Genomic DNA, 21855 nt, shown 5'->3' with positions numbered 1-21855 from the left:
CAGAAAATACTGCAAGGGCTATGAGCCCTGACAATATACCAGCAGTAATACTGAAGGTTTGTGCTCCAGAATTTGCCATATTTCTAGCCAAGCTATTCCAGTACAACACTGGCAGCTGGCTGAGAAATAATAATTAAGCGCCCAGGATTGTCCTCTATACAAGAAGCCAGGCAAATACAATTTTGCCACACACCTCCCCAATAATCTATTCTCGATCATTGGTAAAGTGTAAGAAGGCGTCATCACTAGTACTATCAACCAGCACATTGCTTAGCAATAACATGCTCACTGGCACCCAGTTTGGTTTCCAAAAGAGCCACTTATCTGACCTTATTACAGCACAAGTTTGAGCCAGGACACGAGCCGAACTCCAAAGATGACATGAGTGACTGCCCTTGACATCAAGGCAACAGTTGATGAAATGCAGGTTTACCAATGTCCACCTCTCTCTCCTGGAAAGTGCACAGCTGGATGGCCCATGGTTCTTTGAGCCCAGTGATGGTTAGATGGGCATGGAGTTGACATCCAGTGAAGTTCCACTTCTGCAAGGCCATCTGGATGAAATAGACCTCGATACTTAAAGGCCAAGCATGAAGGTTAACAGCTTCACTTACAATGCACATTTTCATTTAAATTCCAGTTTTAAAGAGAAGTCAAGCCAATTTCACTTGCCTTAAAAATAAATTGCCGGAAAAGCTCAGGCAGTCTGGCAGCATCTGTGGAGAGAAATCAGAGTTAATGCTTTAGATCCAGTGACCTCAGAACATTTTTTCGAAGTTCCACATCAGAGAGTGAAAGGTGAGAAGGTTTAGTAAATACATGACAGGAGGTGAGTTTGGGAGAAAAGATGGGGTCAAAGGGAAGGGGAGGGGAGGAAGGTTTCTAAGGGCTGTGGGTATCTCCACATTGTGGCATCTTGTGTTCCTTCATTCCTGAAAGGAAAAGAAAAAAATTCTTGTTAGATGAAGTAGAACTGGGGAGCAGTGCAGCTATGAGCCAGTGTGAAGTGGTGCTGTTGGAGAGAGAGGCCGAGAATGTGCATATGACAACAAATGACATTGAGTATTGATCTCAGGATGCACGAGAACAGCTGTCTGTGGAATGTTGAACATCATGGAGACACCTATGATCCTGGGTGGATTCAAAACATGAAGGATGGAACTTGAGTATGAATCCACGTGGTGTGAATCTGAGCCAAAGGCAGTCACTGAGGAATGTGATGTGAAAATGAGTTTTAGCAAATACCTTGTCAAACACCATGTGCAACAACGAAATTAATGATAGTGGACAAGAAAAGAGATTGGAAATAAATCCTGTTGAAGAGAGGAAAAGAACCTCTTTAAGTTGGGCATGCCTAGAAGAGAGATGGCAGTGACTTAAATGCTCCGGTTTCCTCCCACAATCCAAAAATGTGCAGGTTAGGTGAATTGGCCGTGCTAAATTGCCCGTTGTGTTAGGTGAAGGGTAATGGGTCTGTGTGGGTTATGCTTCGGTGGGTCGGTGTGGACTTGTTGGGCCGAAGGGCCTGTTTCCACACTGTAGGTAATCTAATAAATGAAAACTGAAAGAAAGGCGAATGCTGGAAATCAGAATCGGTTCTGAGGAAGGGTCACTGGACTCAAAATGTTAACTCTGCTGGATCTAGTGAGCTTTTCAGGCAATTTCTACTTTTGTTTCTGATTTCCAGTATTCGCAGTTCTTTTGGTCTTTACACTTGCCTTAATATTTGCTCTACAGTTATTCTAGTTAGTGTGAATATGAACCGTGTTGGAATCACTGAAGACCATTTCATTCTTTTTGTTATAGATAGGGATTGAGTATTTAACGCAAAAATATTTCCCTTTACTTTTTATTTCCTTTCCCTTTTTAAGGTTTCATTTTCCTTATTCAAGTAACATATCAATAAGAATGGGTGAGAAAACTGCTGCCAGATTTCTGACTGTTCTGCTATCCAGCTGGCTGATCGGAAGTGTATGCGAATCCATGCAGTGTGATATGCCCTGTGGTTTTTCTATCCTTCCTCCTGTGAAGCCTTGATTTTTCTCTCCAGCACTTTAACATGCCATTCAGAACTCACTTTTCGATGAATTGCAGATACAATACCAATTTGTGTTAGTGTATTCACATATTTATGCCTGAACATTCTTGCATTCACCCATCTTTTTAGCAATGCATCTAGATAATGCAACCTTTACAGCAAAGCATTTAATTACTGGATATTAAAACAAAAACCCCTCTAAATGACCGTATAATAGGCTTAGAGGTGAATATTTTAACATAATTATAGATAATCTAATGCCAACAGAACTTAAGGATCATCATTCAATAATAAACTCAAATAGGGTGATGTTTCCTTCTGTTATTGTCTTTGTCTGTCATTTTTTACGTCTATTCAATGCTCAAGTGCTGTTCCTGTACCTGTGGCTGTGCACATCTTGCTTTGAGCACCATCTGGTGGTCTTCTATGAGATTACATTCCTGTAACATTGATGCCCAGGTCTCCTATCTATTATTATAGGTGGGAAAATAGCCATTGGCTGAAATAAAGATAGTGTGAAAACATGAAAATGGAATTTCATGTAATGTCACAACTTTCTATATAGTTGGTTTGTTAAATCACAAAGCAGAGCTGTTTTGACCATGAGAATACCTAAGTATAATAACATCAAAAACCAAGATTTGGAGATGCCGGTGTTGGACTTGGACAAAGTTAAAAATCACACAACACCAGGTTATAGTCCAACAGGTTTAATTGGAAGCACACTAGCTTTCGGAGCGACGCTCCTTCATCAGGTGATAGTGGAGGGCTCGATCGTAGTGAGATAACAGAGTTTTACATAAATTCATGCAGTTTTTGAGCTCAGAGTTCTACATGAATGCATACAGTTTTTGAGCAAAGTGCAATATAACCCTGCAAGTAGATTAGAATCAATCTAAACATCATGGCATAGACAGAGAACACAGGGGGCTAACTCCTTCAACATATTGTTTAGCTATCACCATTGTTAACAGCTAACCCGAGAATGCAACTTTAAAAAAAAGGTTTTGTGATTTACACATGAAAGAAGTGAAACTATCACTGTATTCTAACAGATGAAAGGCTTAACAGACAATCAATTTTTCAATGTATAATTTCAGTTACATCACACTGTAAATTTTTGCTATAAATTCTGTGTTACGATCGAGCCCTCCACTATCACCTGATGAAGGAGCGTCACTCCGAAAGCCAGTGTGCTTCCAATTAAACCTGTTGGACTATAACCTGGTGTTTGTGATTTTTAATCAAAAACCAAGGAAGTGTGATTGCTGGTCAATTATTGTTAAAGTTTTACATATTGAAATACATTTCAAACACAGTTTCTTCTGTCTTCTTAGACCTTTATACATGCAACAATTGTTGCAGAAAATTGATGAGGACAACTCCTCAGAGGACTTCATTCATTCTGAGGGTTCACTCTGACAGGACACAGAGCTGTGTAAGTATTCTCATGACAGTGGGTCCACTCAATTCAGTTAGCCAGGTTTTCACCTGGTAGTTTGCGCTTCACCAATCAGCAAAATTAGTGCCAGAATAGCTATGGAGACTGCATGTTGTGTGAGATAATCCCAATTTGGCTGGGCTCCTGTGCTGAAACCCTGAGGCTATTGTTGAGAAGGTAAATGTACATCAGCGAATTGACCAAGTTGTCTTATAGTGTAAGTGAAAGTGAGTACTGCAGATGCTGGAGATCCGAGTCTAGACTAGATTAGACTGGTGCTGGAAAAGCACAGCAAGTCAGGCAGCATCCGAGAAGCAGGAAAATCAACGTTTTGGGCACAAGCCCTTCAACCTGATGAATTCTGATGATGAGCTTTTGCCTGAATCATCGATTTTCCTGCTCCTCGGTTGCTGCCTGACCTGCTGTGCTTTTCCAGCACCACTCTAATCTTGAGTGTAATATTGTAGTTTATTGAGGATTCCAATTTGACCACTAATGGAATAGTGGCATTTCTAAAAATAATTAATTGTACGCAAGCATCACTGGCCAGTCAGCATTTATTGCCTATTCCTAACCATTTTGAAATCAGTAGTGAACTACCTTCTTGAAATCAACTGAAAGAAATGAAGTAGGGTCAGATGGTGTGGAATTTATGTGGGTAGAATTGAGGAACTGCAAAGGTTAAAAAAAAACCATAGCTGGAGTTATGTACAGGCCTCCAAACAGTAGTCAGGAGCTGGGGTGCAAGGTACACCAGGAGATAGAAAAGATGTATTGGGAAGGCAAAGTTACAATGATCATGGGTGATTTCAATATGCAGGTGGACTTGGATTTCAAGAAAAGGAATCTCTGGATGTCTATGAGATGGCTTTTTGGAGCAGTTTGTGGTGGAACCCACTAGGGAATAGGCAATATTGGATTTAGTGTTATGCAAAGAGGCAGACTTGATAAGGGAGCTGAAGGTGAAAGATCCCTTAGGAGGCAGTGATCATAACATGACTGAATTTACTCTGCAATTTGAGAGGGCAAAGATAGAATCAGAGGTAACGGTATTATAGCTGAATAAAGGCAACTACAGAAGCATGAGGTAGGAGCTGGGTAGAATTGACTGGAAGAGGAGCCTAGCAGGAAAGGCAATGGAATAGCAATAGCAGGGGTTTCTGGGAGTAATTCAGGAGACACAGCAGAGATTCATCCCAAGGAAAGAGAAGCATAGTACAGGGAGGACGAGGCAACCATGACTGACTAGGGAAATCAGGGATAGCATAAAAGAGAAAGCATGTAATGTGATGAAAGGCAGTGGGAAACCAGAGGATTGGGAAGCTTACAAAAACCAACAGAGGGCAACAAAAAAATAAATAAGGAAGGAGAAGATTAAATATGAGGGTAAGCTAGCCAGTAATATAAAGGAAGACTCTAAGAGTTTCTTTAGATATATAAAAGGCAAGAGAGAGGCAAAAGTGAACATTGGGCTGCTGGAAAATGACACTGGAGAGGTAGTAGTGGGGAACAAGGAAATAACTGAGGAACTGAATAATTACTTTGTGTCATTTTTCACGGTGGAAGACACAAGTAATATCCCAAAAATTCAAGACAGTGAGGGATCAGAGTGGAGTATGGTGTCAGAAAAACTGAATGGCCTGAAGGTGGATAAATCACCTGAAGCAGATGGACCACACCCCAGAGTTCTAAGGGAGACAGCTGAAGAGATAGTGGAGGAAGTAGTGGTAATCTTTCAGGAATCACGAGAATCAGGGATGGTTCCGGAGGACTGGAAAATTGCTAATGTGACATCCCTGTTTAAAAAGGGAGTAAGGCAAAAGACAGAAAATTACAGACTGATTAGCCTAACTACGGCCATGGGTAATTTCCTCGAAGCCATTGTGAAGGATGAGATTTCTGAATACTTGGAAGTGTATGCTAAAATAGGGCAAAGTCAGCATGGTTTCATCAAGGGGAGGTCATGCCTGACAAATCAGCTAGAATTCTTTGAGGACGTAACGAGCAGTTTAGACCAAGGAGAGTCAGTGGATGTTATCTACCTGGACTTCAAGAGGGCCTTTGACAGCATGCCACACAGGAGGCAACTGAGTAAGATAAGGGCCCCGTGATGTTAAAGGCATGGATAGAAGCTTGGCTGATTGACAGAAAGCAGAGAGTGGGGATAAAATGGTCCTTGTCAGGAAGGCAGCCGGTGATAAGTGGTGTTCTGCAATGCTCAATGTTGGGAGCACAACTTTTCGTTTTAACGATCTTGATGAAGGAAGTGAAGGTATACTGGCTAAGTTTGCAGATGATACAAAGATAGTTAGAGGTTGAGGAGGCAGGAAGGCTGCAGAAGGATTTGGACTGGTTAGGAGAGTGAGCAAACAAGTGGCAGATGGAGTACAATGTGGGAAAGTGAGAGGTTATGCACTTTGGATAAGAAGAATAGAAGCATGGACATTTTTCTAAATGGGGAGAAAGTTCAGAAGTTGGAAGTGTGAAGAGACTTGGGAGTTCTCATTTGGGATTCTCTCAAGATAAACTTGCAGGTTGAGTCAGTAGTTAGGAAGGCAGATGCCATGATGGCATTTATTTTGAGAGGACTTGTATATAAAAGCAGGGATGTACTTCTGAGGCTTTATTAGACTCTGGTTGGACCACATTTGGAGTATTGTGCAGCGTTTTGGGCCTCATATCTCAGGAAGGATGTACTGGCCCTGGAGCAGGTTCAGAGGAAGTTCACGAGAATAGTCCCAGGAATGAGGAACATTTGAGGACTCTGGATTTATACTCAGTGAAGTTTAGAATGATGAGGAGAGATCTAATTGAAACATACAAAATACTGAACAGTCTGGATAGAGTAAATGTTGGAAAGATGTCTCCATTGGTAGGAGAGGCTAGGACTTGAGGACACAGCCTTAGAGTAAAGGGAAGACCTTTTTTGAACAGAGATAAGGAGAAACTTTTCAGCCACAGAGTGGTGAATCTATGGAATTCATTGCCACAGAAGGCTGTGGAGGCCTGGATAATTCAGAGTCCACCACATTGCTTGTGGGTCTGAAGTCCTAAAATAGATAGGTTCTTGAGTATCAAGGGGATCGAGGATTATGGGGAGAAAGTGAGAGAATGAGGTTGAGAAAATCATCTGCCATGACTAAATGGTGGAGCAGACTCGATGGGCTGAATGGCCTAATTTCTGATTCTATGCGTTATGGTCTTACAGTTAACCTTTGGGTGCAGGTCCAACCACAATGCTGTTAGGAAGAGAAATTAAGGATTTTGATCCAAAGACAGTGAGGCAATGATGACAAATTTCCAAGTTAATAGCTCAGAGGGGAATTAGGGGTGGTGGTATCCACATGCATCTGTTGTCTTTGCCTTTCGGTGTGGTAGAAATCAAGGATTTAGAAGGGGCTGTCGAAGGAGTCTCGATGAGCTGTAGATGGTACATACTGTGGCTACACACTGGTGCTACTGTAAGCCAATGGTAAATGGAGGAAATACCGAAGGTGGTAGATGGGGTGACAGTCAAATGGGCTATGTTGTCATGGGTGGACTCAAGATTCTTTAGTCTTGTTGGAAGTTGCAGGCAAGTGAAGACATTTCTCTTGCAACCCAGACTTATGCCTCATAAAAAGTAGACAGACTTTGAGGAGGCAGAAGACAAGCTATTCATTTCAGAAATTAAATCCCTGACCTGCTCTTGTTGCCACTGTGATTATATGGCTGGTCCAGTTCAGTTTCTGCTCTTTGGAGACCCCCAAGATGTTTAGAAAAGGTGGTGGCATAGTAGTATTATTGTTGGACTATTAATCTGGAGATCCAGCTAAAAGGAGAAAGTGAGGACTGCAGATGCTGGAGACCAGAGTTGAAAAGTGTGGTGCTGGAAAAGCGCAGCAAGTCAGTCAGCATCCGAGGAGCAGGAAAATCGATGTTTCAGGCATAAGCCCTTCTTCAGGAATGAGGCTGGTGTACCAAACGGGCTGAGATAAAAGGTGGTGGGGGGTCGAACTTTGGGGAGGGGTGCTGAAGATACGATAGGCGGAAGGAGGTGAGGGTGAGGGTGATAGGCCGGAGAGGGGGTGGGGGTAGAGAGGTTGGGAAGAAGTTTGCAGGTCAAGAGGGCGGTGCTGAATCCAGGGGTTGGGACTGAGATAAGGTGGGGGGAGGGGAAATGAGGAAGCTGGAGAAATCTACAATCATCCCGTGTGGTTGGAGGGTTCCTAAGTGGAAGATGAGGCGCTCTTCCTCCAGGCGTCATGTGGTCAGGGTCTGGCGATGGAGGAGGCCAAGGACCTGCATGTCCTTGGCGGAGTGGGAGGGGGAGTTAAAGTGTTCAGCCACAGGATGGTTAGGTTGGTTGGTGCGGGTGTCCCAGAGGTGTTCCCTGAAACGTTCCACAAGTAGGCGGCCTGTCTCCCCAATGTAGAGGAGACCACATCGGGTGCAGCGGATACAGTAAATGATGTGTGTGGAGGTGCAGGTGAATTTGTGATGGATATGGAAGGATCCATTGGGGCCTTGGAGGGAGGTGAGGGGGGAGGTGTGGGTGCAAGTTTTGCATTTCTTGCGGTTGCAGGGGAAGGTGCCAGGAGTGGAGATTGGGTTGGTAGGGGGTGTGGATCTGACGAGGGAGTCGCGGAGGGAGTGGTCTCCCCAGAACGCTGCTAGGTGTGGGGAGGGAAATATATCCCTGGTGGTGGGGTCTGTTTGGAGGTGGCCGAAATGACGGAGGATGATATGATATATCTGGAGGTTGGTGGGGTGGTAGGTGAGGACCAGTGGGGTTCTGTCCTGGTGGCGATTGGAGGGGTGGGGTTCAAGGGCGGAGGTGTGGGAAGGGGAGGAGATGCGGTGGAGAGCATCGTCGACCACGTCGGAGGGGAAATTGCGGTCGTTGAAGAAGGAGGCCATTTGGGTAGTTTGGTGTTGGAACTGGTCCTCCTGGAAGCAGATGCAGCAGAGGTGAAGGAATTTGAAATATGGAATGGTGTTTTTACAGGGGGCAGGGTGGGACGAGGTATAATCTAGGTAGCTGTGGGAGTTGGTCGGTTTGTAGTAAATGTCTGTGTTGAGTCGGTCGCCCGAGATAGAAATGGAGAGGCCTAGGAAGGGGAGGGACGAGTCTGAGACGGTCCAGGTAAATTTGAGGTCGGGGTGGAAGGTGTTAGTAAAGTAGATGAACTGTTCAACCACCTCGTGGGAGCTCGAGGTAGCGCCAATACAATCATCGATGTAGCGGAGGAAAAGGTGAAGGATGGTGCCAGTGCAGCTGCGGAAGATGGACTGTTCCACATATCTGACGAAGAGACAGGCATAGCTGGGGCCCATGCGGGTGCCCATGGCTACTCCTTTGGTTTGGAGGAAGTGGGAGGATTGGAAAGAGAAGTTGTTCAGAGTGAGGACCAGTTCAGTCAGTCGAAGGAGGGTGTCAGTGGAAGGGTACTGGTTGGATCGGCAGGAGAGGAAGAAGCAGAGGGCTTGGAGGCCTTCGTGATGGGGGATGGAGGTGTTATAGGGACTGGATGTCCATTATGATGATAAGGCGTTGGGGGCCGGGGAAGCGAAAATCATGGAGGAGTTGGAGGGCGTGGGTGGTGTCCCGACCGTAGTGGGGAGTTCTTGGACTAAGGGGGACAGGACAGTGTCGAGGTATGCAGAGATTCAGCTAAAGTCCTGGGTGTGTGGATTCAAATCCTACAATGGCAGGTGATGGAATTTGATTTATTATTTTCACATGTACCTAGGTACTGTAAAAGATTTTGTTTGTGTGCACTACAGGCAGGTCATACCACACAAAGTGCAAAGGCATAATTGAAAAGAGCAAAGAATACAATGTTTTGGCTGTAGAGAAGGTGCACAAAGAGAGAGGTCAACAGTAAATTTCAAATTTGAGAGGTCCATTCAGAAGTCTAATAATAGCAGGGCAGAAGTTGTCCTTGAATCTGTTGAAGCTTTGTAAGCTTTTGTATCTTCTCCCAACAGATGAGGTTGCAAGAGACTATAACTGGGGTGGGAGGGGCCTTTGATTATGTTGGCTACATTTCTAAGGCAACGAGAAGTGTAGTTGGAATCAATGGAATTCACTAGAAATCTAGAACTAAAATGTCTGATGGTGACCACAAAGCCATTGTTGATCATCAGGAGAAACCCACCTAGTTCACTAATGTCCTTTCGGGAAGGAACCTGCAATCTTTACCTGGTCTGTCCGACATGTGACTTCAGACCTACAAGCAATGTGGGTAACTCTTAACTAATCCTTTAGGCAATTAGGATGGGCAATAAATGCTCTAGCCAATGTTACCCACATCCTGTGAATAGATAACAAAATAACAACTCCAGAAACTGCTGTAATGATCCAAAATTCTAAAGCCTTCCCTCTTACACCATCCTTTTAGTCATGGGCTCATCTGACCTTTTCCCGTACTCAATAACGTGGCACTGGAAGTAATCCAGAGACTACAACCTTAATAATTTTCCTCTTTAATCCATTACCTAACTGTCTAAATTCCAGTTGCAGGATCTCTTTTTTTTTATCCATGTTATTGATATCAACATGTACCATGACAGCTGGCTGTTCACAGTCTCCCTTCAGAATGCCCAGCAGCTACTCTGAGACATCCCTGACCCTGGCACCCGGGAGGCAACATCCCATTCAATCCCATCCCATCCCATTCAATTTGCTGCCATAGAACCCCCTGTCAGTTCCCCTTATAATCAAGTCCCATGTCACAAAAGGTCTCCTAGTCTTTGTCTGCCCCTGCTGTGCAGCAGAGCCAACCACGGTGCCGCAAACGTGGTTGTAGCTGCTTTGCTTTGTGAGGCCATTCCCCCAACAGTATCAACATATGTTTATGAGAAGGAATAACCACACGGGATTCCTGCTTTGCCAGCGCATGCTTACTAGGCCTTCTTGCAGTCATCCAATGCTTTTCTTCTTGTGTAGCCTTTACTTGTAGTGTGACCAGCTTACTAAACATGCTAACCACAACGTTCTCTCTTGTCCTCTTCTCTCCTCTCCTTATTCCTAAACCTGGTTCCTAAGACAATGCTTTTGCTCTGCATCACCTCTTAAACCTGACATCTCGTCCAAAGCTCTGCCTCTGGATTCAGTGAAGGTTCACTCTGCTCTCTTGTTTCTTCTCCACTGAGCAAATGTCTGCTCCATAACTTGTAATCTATCTTGCTATTTTAAATAAATGAATTGACAGCATTAATCAATTCCTCTGAAATTCAATTCTTTTGTTCATGTTTTTGACCAAGACTTTAAGGCAAGGTGTGCACATATTTTGATAACATTTGTTTTAGAATTTGGATTTTGAAATTGTGGCAAATGGATTTTGGTCTGAGTGTATAAGAGAGTTTAATGGTTAACTTCAGTATAAAATCCCCACAGCGCAGAAAGAGGCCATTTGGCCCATCAAGTCTGCACTGACCTCTGAACAGCATCCCACCCAGAACCAGTCCCCCACTTGTTCGCCATAATTCTGCAATTGCAATGGATAACTCACCTTGCCTACAAATCCTTGGACCAAGAGTCAATTTAGCATTGTCAATGCAACTAACCTGCACAGGTTTGAACTGTAGGAGGAAACTGTAGAACCTGGAAGAAACCCACACAGACACAGGGAGAACTCACAAATTCCACACAGACAGATACTCAAGGCTAGAATTGAACATGGCTGGGAGGCAGCAGTGCTACCCACTGAGCCACTGTGTAATTGTTTTCTTTTTGCTTAGGGAAAGTACCTGTAACTTGAACAATTCACAGAAACCCTTATACAAGTCAGAAACTGTTTCCTCCAGGAAAAGAAGTTATTTTAGATCTGTTGGAAATAAAGTAACCTTCATGTAATAGTTTACTTTGAAACTTCAAGACCAGAAGTGTTTGAGTCGAAGCTGAAAAGTATGTTTGAAGCTGAGAAAGTTAAAGTACAGTAGTGAAACTAATCAAGGAAAAGAGTATTAAACTCATTGCATTACATGCTTGTGTTTCAATGAAAGACCACCTTATTAAATAAAACAAGCCACAATCTGATCTATTAAGCCAGATTCTGAAATCTGATTTGTCTTGTAATAATATCAGCTGCCTCATAACACGGTAATGAGATAAGAAGCTGAGTAGCCCAGGTGGAACCTAAACTTTGTGTCACTGAGCAGGTTATTGTTGAGTAAGGTATCACTTGATAGCAGTGTTGACAACCCCTTCTATCAAACTGCTGATAGTGGAGAGTAGATGATTTGTCAGGAATTGGCTGGGTTGGACCTTGATCTTGATTCAGAATTGGCTCAGTGATAGGAAACAAAGGATAAATGTCATTGATTTTATTTTGGGAACAGGAGACAATTTCCAGAGGTGTTCCACAGGATTATAGATGGTTATTTGACAATTTATCTGTAATATATGATTCCAAGAGCATGATTATGCCAGGCTGTTGCTTGACTGTGGAACACGGTTGAACAAACCCTCCGTTGTTAGCAAGGACGGCTTTGTGGTTTTGACAGGGTTGTATTCCTGTTGTCATTTCTAGTGCTTGTGTTGTTGTCTGGTTATCAATGCAATGTCATTTCTTTTAGACTTTGATATGACTGGGTGGCTTGCTAGGTCATTTCAACAAGTGCAGTTTCAGAGTCAACTACATTGCTGCAGTCTGGAGTCACACAAGGCCAGACCAGATAAGGATGGCAGATTTCCTTCCCTAAAGGACACTAATAAATTGAGAGAGTGTCTTTCACAAACAAATGGCTGCCTTCATGGAGTTTTAGACATGGTCCTGGTGATTATTATGTAGACTTTGGATGCCAATTTGAATGTCTTTTTAAATTGTGAGACAGATCTGTGGCCTTCCATCACTGGTTTCTGCCAAAGTAGTCTACAGCAGAGTTATAGGGGTAAGGAGGGAATAGGAAGTTAACTCAGGTTACTCTTTTCACCCACTATCATGCTGGTACCCAGCTCATACCCTTCCCTCCCCTGACCTATCTCATGTCCCAGACAGTGCACAATCTTGATGATTTTAGCAATACCAGTATCTTTTTGCGGCAATATGAATAGCTAGTCAGGGAATGGATTCCCCCTTAACATCTTCCTTTTCTATCTCATGTTGGCCTCACACTAAGTTAAGAGACAATTTTTGTTGTTCTCCTCTACCTGTAAACTTCATTGCTGCATAAAGCTGTGCGGAATGCAGCTGATTACTAACATTCTGGTGATCATCACAGGCAAGTATTGAAGAACACCTTCAACAGAGTAATGGCATGACTGGTCAGGTTCCTCACAGGGGGCTTGAACCAAGTGTGAATGGATAGTCCTTTCTCCTCTGAACCAATTATCAAGTTTACTTCCTGGAGTGCAAGTTTTGGAATGTTGAATTTCCACAGGTTTGAAAGAATTCTGACAGCATCTCGAGAACCTGCATGAAATTCCTATTTTAGTTTTATATTATCAATGCATGGATGGATAATTATCTATTTCAATTTATTAAACTCTTGGTTGTCAGGATGGAATCGCTGAAGTGTATGCTGTTTTTGGCAGTTTATACACAGAGTCTAGCCAGATGGAAGAATTAAAGTGCCCATTCATTCTAGCTAGAGTATTACTGGAAAGGTTACCTTATTACCACACTTGCTAAATATTTTATCTGTATTCTGCATTATGCATTTATGTGCAGCTGTATCTTGGAAGGATACTGGAAATATCACTGTCAGTGCAATGGAAAGGTCCAGCTGGGAAGAAGTTGAAGTTCAATTTCATGATTATCAGAGAGCAGTTCTTTATCTAGGAGACTTCTAGATGTCAGACATTACCCGAGTCTATTAGAGAATTGCTCTTTCAAGTTGAACATGCTTCTGTGAATATTGTGATATTGGTTGTAGCTACAACTCTGGCTTCTCTCCTGTGCAACTCCAATTTATGCAGGTGCTGATCCCACTACAACTTCTCATCATTGTACATTGATGGTGATGATCTACCTAGTCAGATCTGCTATTAATCACATTCAAGATAGCTTTCATCAGGGCATTGTCTCTTTTCAAGATCCTCCCACATGAAAGAAAGTACTCAGTCACCAGTTTCCTCATTTCCCCATCTTATCCCAGTTCCAAACTTCCAGCTCAGCACTGCCCTCATGACCTGTCCTACCTGTCCATCTTCCTTCTCACTGATCCGCTCCACCCTACCCATGACCTATCACCTTTACCCCCACCTCCATCCACCTATTGTACTCTCAGCTACCTTCCCCTCAGCCCCACTCCCCCCTCCCATTTATCTCTCCACCCCCGAGGCTTTCAGCCTCATTCCTGAGGAAGGGCTTTTGCCTGAAATGTTGATTTTCCTGCTCCTCAGATGCTGCCTGACTGGCTGTGCTTTTCCAGAACCACACTATCGACTCAGTCTTAAAGGTTTCCCCCAAAAAAATCAGATTGCAAGTGTAACAGGTGAGCTTTTACTCAGATTGAACCATGACAAGTTTCATTGCCCTCTTGATCAGCTGTTCGAACCACCCCCCCTTCAGTTCCCTGGTCTGTTTTTCAAGTGTAGAGAAAGCCGTGCAATTCAAAATTCAGACTAAGATTAACATCAATTTCAAAAGACCCTCATTAATGCCTCCTTATGACATTGATTGCACCAGCTCACCTAATGCAATGAATAAAGCTGAGCTTTCATTGACTGGGTTTATCACCCACATCCATGTACACTTAAGTTAAACCCAAAGTCATTGCATGAACTTACAAACTTGCATAAACATTTTTCTCCAATTTTAAGGACACACTGTTCTTTTTTTGTTGATATTCCTCCTTCTGTCTTTTATGCACATTGGGATGTGCTCACAAGGAATTGTGGTGGTATTGTTATTAGTGTTCCTTCACTGATACTAATTAAAATTCAGGAACTTCCTTCACGACACTGTTGTGGACCGACATCAGATTGACTGCAGTTACTAAGAAGTAGTTCTCCACCACCTTTTCAAAGACGAAAGTGGATGGGCAATAGATGCTAACTTTGCCAGCAAAGCTCAATTCTGTGAATTATTAAAACAAAAACAATAATAGAGCCATCATTCATTACATTCTGTAATAACCTGCTTCGGAACAATTGATGGATTACCACAATAACTATTTGGCTACTGATCAAAATCAGTTTACAAGAACTGAATCCCAGAGAATTGTCTTTGACATTGAAGATACATTTGACTAAGTACAGTGTTCTATTGAAACTAAGGTCAAAATACAGTGGGAAAACTCCCCTCTAATTACACCTACTTACACCTATGGTGCAAAGTTCAGGTTTCCACTTATTCCTGGAACTATTCTGATCATATTTTGAGTAAACAACTATGCTGAAATAATTTCATTGCCAAAGGTGAGTTGGGAGATGTAGAGACTCTGTTAATGAGAAACTAACACTGTCAAAGAAAGAGTATTTCTAATTGCCCTAAATATTTGGTGCATGTGGTGTCTGTGGTAATATGATGTGATGCTTCTTCAACAAATGATTAATTTACAGAACTATCGGAATTTCTGTTAAAGTTGAAACCGCTGTAATACTCTCTTTTTGAGAAACATGCCCTGTCAAGGAAATGTGTTCTTTTTATCAATGAGAAAAAGCAAAAATGAATATCCGTAATCAATAAGTTGTCTCCTTTGCACTCTTTTAATATGGACATGATTGGCACCTGAATAACAATGAGTTCAGGATGTGTGATAAATGGGCTTGCTCAGATTGGACTAAGTATCAGCAAATCCCTACAGGATCTGCCCCCACAGATCCACACTGCCTCTCAAAACAGCATCCCGTCTAGACCCATCCTCGTATATTTCCCATATAACCCACATATCTCTGAACATTATGGGTAATTTAGCATGGCCAATCCACATCTTTGGACTGTTGGAGGAAACCAGAGCGTACCCACACAGAGAATGTGCAAACTCCACACAATCACCCAAGGCTGGAATTGAACTTGGGTTCCTGGTACAGTGAGGCAGCAGTGCTAACCACTGAGCCACCATGTTGTCTGCAAGTAGTTCTTGAGTTAATTTCAAATGTGGTATAGGTGCAGTGTCAAAATGGCAGCTTCAGTATAACTATAGCTGAAGATTGCACAGAGCTGCATTTAAAGTTCAGAATTCCACATTTTTAGAATTCTACAAAACACTGTACATTGCCAAAATTAAGACAACAAGATTACAGTCTCCAGTCTTCAGGGTGTACCTTACCACATTGTCTGCTGTACTCCTTTTGCAAAGACTTTCATGACTGCAGTTAATTGTTTTTGCTCATTCACGGATAGAAACTGTATATGCAATGCCCTTCTGTGAAACTTTTTATTGTTGCCAAAGATCTTAAATAACAAGCAAGATGGGTTTCTTAAAAACTTTATGCCAATTATTTTTAAGATTAAAGTGGAATCTGCTTATTGTTAATTAACCTCATTTTATAGAAAAAATAAATCAAATGCACGATTGCATTTTCCATTTATAATGAACAGGAAGCATTCCTGACAATCGAAAGTGGCAGACTAGGTGCTTTCACTTCCCTGTTCAGTGTTTCAGGAATGGAGCAGCCCTCAGAACAAAACACTAACCTTCACAGTAAAGAGTTTTTGTCTGAACTCTAATGGAATTTCTTAATCATTAACATGAGAAGTTAAATTTAACAATGGAAGGTAGGCTTCGATCACATTTCACAAAATATGTAATTCATATTCCAATGCAATTCATAATTTTAAAGAAAAATACCATCAAAAAGAATTGAATGAACAATTTGTTACCTTTCTCAACAAATCTCATGTTTTTTTGTTTCCATTATGCACTTGAAGTTAATAACGATTAACTCACCCCTTACTGTAATCTTATTTCATTTTAGATCCTAGCTCTAATATATTTGCAATGGTACTTGAATTGAGTCACCTCCTGTGCTGGCTGCCACAAATTTACACAAAATCTTTGAAAGCATTCACTGTAAAGTGATTCATATTGATATAGACAGAAGATTAACTAAAATCAACAAACACATGATCTGTTCTGAAAAGACTTGCAGAAGGTAAATATAAGAAACGATGGTATGTACGTTTTACTTTGATCTTTGTACAATTGATCTATTCCATTGCTTCTTGAGCAGTCTCTACAGAAAGGAATAGCTCTGTTTGATTCCCTTCCAATAAGCCTACAATATTTGGGATATTAAAATAATTCATTGCGATGTGATGTGCATTCAGGTTTGTAAGTTTATCAGTTGTGTTCATTAGTAATGCATCCATCTCAAACTTATAATTGATGTAAAATTGTTTAGCTTTCAGTATCAGCCTCAGCTAAGTGGTAGCATTCCCATCTATACATCAAAACATATGGGTTCAATGTCCCATTCCAGAGATTCAGGACTGGATTCTAAGTTGAGATTAGTGTGTCAGTCCCCAGTGAGGGTCTCAACTCTACAATATATGGTAAACAGTCACCGAGAAGTGATTTTTTCTGTATTTTGTGGTCAGTAAATGGCTTCACCACCCAGTTCAAGTCAGTGGACTTGCTGTCAATGATAGCAAGCCAATAACGAGGCCGTTCGATTTGGAAGGTGCTATAGCCAGATGTACAGTTAAGAGAGAGAGAGAAAAACAAACTTTCAACTTCAGTAATTCTGAGCAACTTTAAATCTTTCAGTGAATTATCTCAATAGTGAAGTCATCATTGTGGGAAGACAGGTAGTGAGGCCATCCAGTCTACTGTAGGAAGCCGCATTCAAGAAGCTGGCCTGTTCCCCACACCCTTGAGGGGTTCAGAGTAATAATTTACTATTGGCTATAACATATTTTAATTGATCACCTGATGCTCATGGAAACATAATGCTCCAAACTGGATCCCACTCCAGGAAAATGGTCCCAGCAGCAAGGAAATGTTTGTTGGTAATTTTCTGCACAACCCTGACTTCATTCTCAGTCAATAGGTTTCAACCCTTAACATAATCTAGGCTGACACTCCACTGCAGCATCAAGGGAGTGCTGTACTATTGGAGCTACCATCTTTTACACGAGATTTTAAACTGAATCTCTGTCTGCCTGCTCAAGTGAATGTAAAAGATCCCATGACACAGTTCTGCCTGTTGTCTTGGCAATGTTTTATCCCATGATGAGTATCACAAAAAAACAGATTATCCAGTCTTTATTTCATCACAGTTTGTGTGAACATATGTAGAAATCCTGTTGTGTTTCCTACATTACAACAGTGACTAGATATCATATAACAATATGATGTCTTGAGTTATGAAAACCACTTTTCTAATGTGAAACTCCTGGTGTGCAAATCTAGAATTAAGGCTTAACCTGTCTTCACTCTGCTTTGTTCCAGTGGAACAATTCAGCTTGTATTCACACTATAATTATTTTTTATACTTTCATTGCAGGTACAGAGAAAGTAAAGCTAACGTTAACTATTCCAGCATAACTATAATGTTTGCAGTCAGATGACAGATGCGACTACAGGCCAAATTCAGACCTTTTCCATTGCTTTGAAAAAAAGTTATATTTTAATTTGCACCATTGTGAATTTTTGTTGTGTACAAGGTAAAACTTTTGACAGGAGACTTGCTGCCTCGAAATGTGTTCATGCTGCCCTGTCTGCAGGGAACAGTCATTGCTTTCCATTTCCCTCCTCATGTGATGAAAGGTCATTGGCCTGAGATGTTTCTCTCTCTCTACAGGTGTTAGCTGACCTGCTGAGTGTTTCTGGAAATTTCTACTTTTTCCCTGGGCTGCATTTAATTCACATTGGTGACCCTTAGACACCTACTGAACGTCCTCTGGCAGTTCATCAATCAGGAGGATTTCAATTTTCAGTCGCTACATCTCCCTATCACTACAATTTCCTCCAGTGTAATTGCCATTCTCCAGTCATCAGACTCTGACTGTGTTTTATTCCATTCCCTACTCCTGCATTCAAATAATAATTGGTAAATTGATTAGTGTTAAAAGTGTTCTGTTTGCTCGAGAGATAGACTTAATCTGTGGTTGGGGCACTGTGGATCCAAAAGCTGAATGATTTACAAACTTTTGATGTGAACCTGGATTTATATAGAGCCCATAGTGTGATAAAATACCTAGGAATTTTGTGCTAGGAAAATTAGAACAACATGTAGAAAGTAGGAAGAGAATTAAAGAAGGTGGCATGATTGACATGACAATTTTTTGAATGCTTTTAAAGGGGCTATGAGAGGAATTTACACAGAGTTCAAGATGACTGAAGATACTGCCACCAATAACTCAACAATTTCCTCACACTTTGCATGTATCACCTCCTCTTCGAACTTTGACCGATACAGAAAAGGTCAAAGTTTCAAGAGGAGGTGATACATCCAACCTGTGAGGAAACTGTTGAGTCATTGATTAGCATTGGTGTGAATAGATGTAGATTTTGAATTCAATGCAAAGGAAAGTGGGAGATGATGTGGACTATGTAGCCCAAGTAGTGGGACAGTAGAATAGAGTGTGGAATAATGTATGAGTGGGATATGTATGAGCAGCAGCATTGTGTTCATTCAGAGGAATTTGAATGTTTGGAAAGGGAAGCTTTGAAGAAGTTCAGCTTGTAAATCTGTGCTGCTGATTGTGGAACCAGGTGATATTTATGGAGATGGAACTAATAATATTGATCAGGAACAAGGGTGTGATGTTTCTGGTGAAAGCTGAACAGGGTGACTAATGCTAAATTGGAGTAAGTTCTATGCCATTCACAACTTACTTTTGGACAGAAGAGTTACACCCAAAATGTTCTCTGCCTCCTGGTGCCGCCTGTTCTGCTGTGTTCTTCCAGCTTCCTGCTTGTCCACCTTGGATTCCAGCATCTGGATTTTTTTTTGTCTCTTAATTTTGGACAAGCCGTCAGACAGAATAGGGTTATTTTTGAATTTAAGGTGATATTAATGTCTCAGTTCACTGTCTACAAGCCTGTCAGTAAAAAAAAATAATATTTGTTATCATAATATGGATGATTAAACTTTCCAGCTGCTTTTCTTTTTGATGTGGTTTCTCTCTTTGTATGTCCGCTGGAAAATATTTAAAATAGTCAAATCAAAATGAACATTAATAACGGCTGCTTCACTTAATTTTATACTGGAAGCACAGAAATATTTTTAAGTTGGTAAATAGGTTAAATCCAAAGCAGTGCAGATAACCCAAATTAAAACTTTGCTGGTTTGGCCATGCCTGTTTTCTGAAACCATGGTGGAACCAAACACCATGCTACACAGGGAACCTTTCTTTCCTATGTGAACACTTAAGCAAAAATATACTTCCATTGATGAATCTGTGATAGTCTAATGAAGAAGCAAAATGTATACGTTATTTCTTTGGAAGGATAATGTGTTTAACCCATGACAGCTTGATTATTAATGATTTCAGGGTAGGCTGAAATTAATAGTGATAGAGGTAGTCTCATTGCAAGTTATAAAATGCAGCAAGTTTAAAATTATGAGCCATAATTCCAGGATTAGAATGTAGAAGTGGGATGAAAAGAAATTTCTTCATCAGAGTAATGTAAATCTTTAGAATTCTCTGCCCTAGCGGGCGTTGATTTCCTCGATTTTCTTTTTGCCCTCAGTCTATTCAAGATTGAGATCAACAGATGTTTTGCTACTTAAAAAACAAATTAAGTGAAATGAGGATTGAGCAGAAAAATGGAATTGAGAACAGGGATCAGCTATGATCATTCTGGACAGTGCAGCAAGTTTGAAGTGGCATTTGACCTAATCCTGCTCCTATTTCTTATGTCCTTTCTTTAATCAGCACAGTTTTCAAGTTGCTTTGGATCATATAGACTGTGGCTTTTTTCTTCTAAGATTATGCTGGGTCCTGAAAGACTGTTTTCCATTTTACTTTGTCTGGGACATTTGAACTGCTGAAGAAGCTATCAGATATGATAGTGATGTCAGGATGGCTGATGTATTGTTGGTATAGGGTGTGGAAGCTGCTGGACAGCAAGGTCATCCAGAGTGAAACCGTCTGCAGTACCTGTTTGCAGCTGAAGGAACTTCAGATTTAGGTTGAGGAGCTGGAGTCTATGATACAGACATGGCATCTCATAAGGGAAGAGGAAAGCTACCTGCATGATTTGCTCCAGGAGAAGATCACACTGCTCAATCGAGATAAATTTGGTCTATGATCAGGAACAGGTGGGTGTAACTGCAGATGAGGCAGTTATGGGGACACAAGGAGGAGCTTCAGCCTTTGCAAATTGTTCAACAATTTGAGCTACAAACCTTCACAAACCTTGCAAAATTGTTCAACAGTTGTGAGAATTTTGAAAGCTGAACAGATGAGAGAGGGAATTGCATGGAAGTGAGTGAACTGACCATGACAACACAATACAGGGGCCCAATGAAGTAGGGGGCAGAAATTGGAATGTGGCAGTTTTACAAGACAATATATTTAGGAGGTAGGTAGAGTTCTCTGCAGCTGTGAGACCCCTACCTTGTACAAAGGTTAAGGCTATCTCCTTGGGGCTGGAGTAGATCTTGAAGGGAAGGGGAGTGATCTGATTGTTGTCAGCCATGTTGGTACAAATGGTATTGATTGGACTGGAAAAGAGATTCTACTGAAAGAATTTGAACAGTTAGGAGCTAGATTAAGAAACATAACCTCCAAGGGTAATTATCTCAGAATTACTACCTGAACCACAGGCAAGCTGGCATAAAGTAAATGATGTCAAAGAGTTAAACCCATGGCTCAAAGATTTGTTGTATGTGTAATAGGTTTTAATTCATGGGATTTTGGCACCAGAACTGGGGTATTAGTGAGCTGTTCAGGTAGGACAGGCTTCACTTGAACGGTGCCAGATCCAATGTCCTTGGCAAATCAAATTAATTGGCCTGTAGAGAGGACTTTAAACTAATTAGGGGGTGGGTGAAGGTTTTGGGAGAGGGGAAATGTAGGCTCACAAAGCAAAAGGATAAGGCTGTGTCACAGGGCAACTGTTTGGATAGCAATATTCAGAGTCATACAGGAAGATATAAAATGTACAAATATAGAAAACAGCAGCAATAGAATCAAAGGGGAATAAATGTTTAAACTGAAAAATTAATGGCTCTTTATTTGAAGGTGTAGTGCACAGGATAGATCAATGGGATGCAGTGGATGCAGAGCATTTGGTTTTCGAGCAGAAATTTAAGAAAGCATCACATCAGGCTACTGAATAGGATAAGAGCTTATGTTTTTGGGATAATAAATTAATATGGATTGAGGACTGGCAAACTAATAAAAGACAGAGGGTTGGACAAAGGGTGGCAATTTAGACACTGACCTGTAACTAGTGGTGTCATAGAGATCTGTGCTGGGGTCACAGTTATTTACAATATGCATGATTGACTTGGATGAGGGAAATGAATGTCAAGTTTGCTAATTATGTA

At 41.5% G+C, this 21855-nt stretch overlaps 1 long non-coding RNA gene across 1 annotated transcript in view; it reads right to left on the bottom strand.

The window, feature by feature from the left end:
* Nucleotides 1-576: 576 nt before the first annotated feature.
* Nucleotides 577-21855, bottom strand: part of LOC140491798 (uncharacterized) — a 30230-nt gene continuing 8951 nt past the window's right edge. The window contains exons 2-3 of the long non-coding RNA XR_011963429.1: nt 19194-19399; nt 577-716 (exon numbers count right to left, since the gene is read on the bottom strand). This is a non-coding gene — a long non-coding RNA (uncharacterized lncRNA). The remainder of the gene's footprint in view (nt 717-19193; nt 19400-21855) is intronic.

The sequence above is a fragment of the Chiloscyllium punctatum genome, chromosome 20, assembly GCF_047496795.1.
Source record: "Chiloscyllium punctatum isolate Juve2018m chromosome 20, sChiPun1.3, whole genome shotgun sequence".
Classification (NCBI taxonomy): Eukaryota; Metazoa; Chordata; class Chondrichthyes; order Orectolobiformes; family Hemiscylliidae; genus Chiloscyllium; species Chiloscyllium punctatum.
The sequence above is the reverse complement of the archived record's forward strand: the minus strand, read 5'-3'. Positions and strand labels throughout refer to the sequence as shown.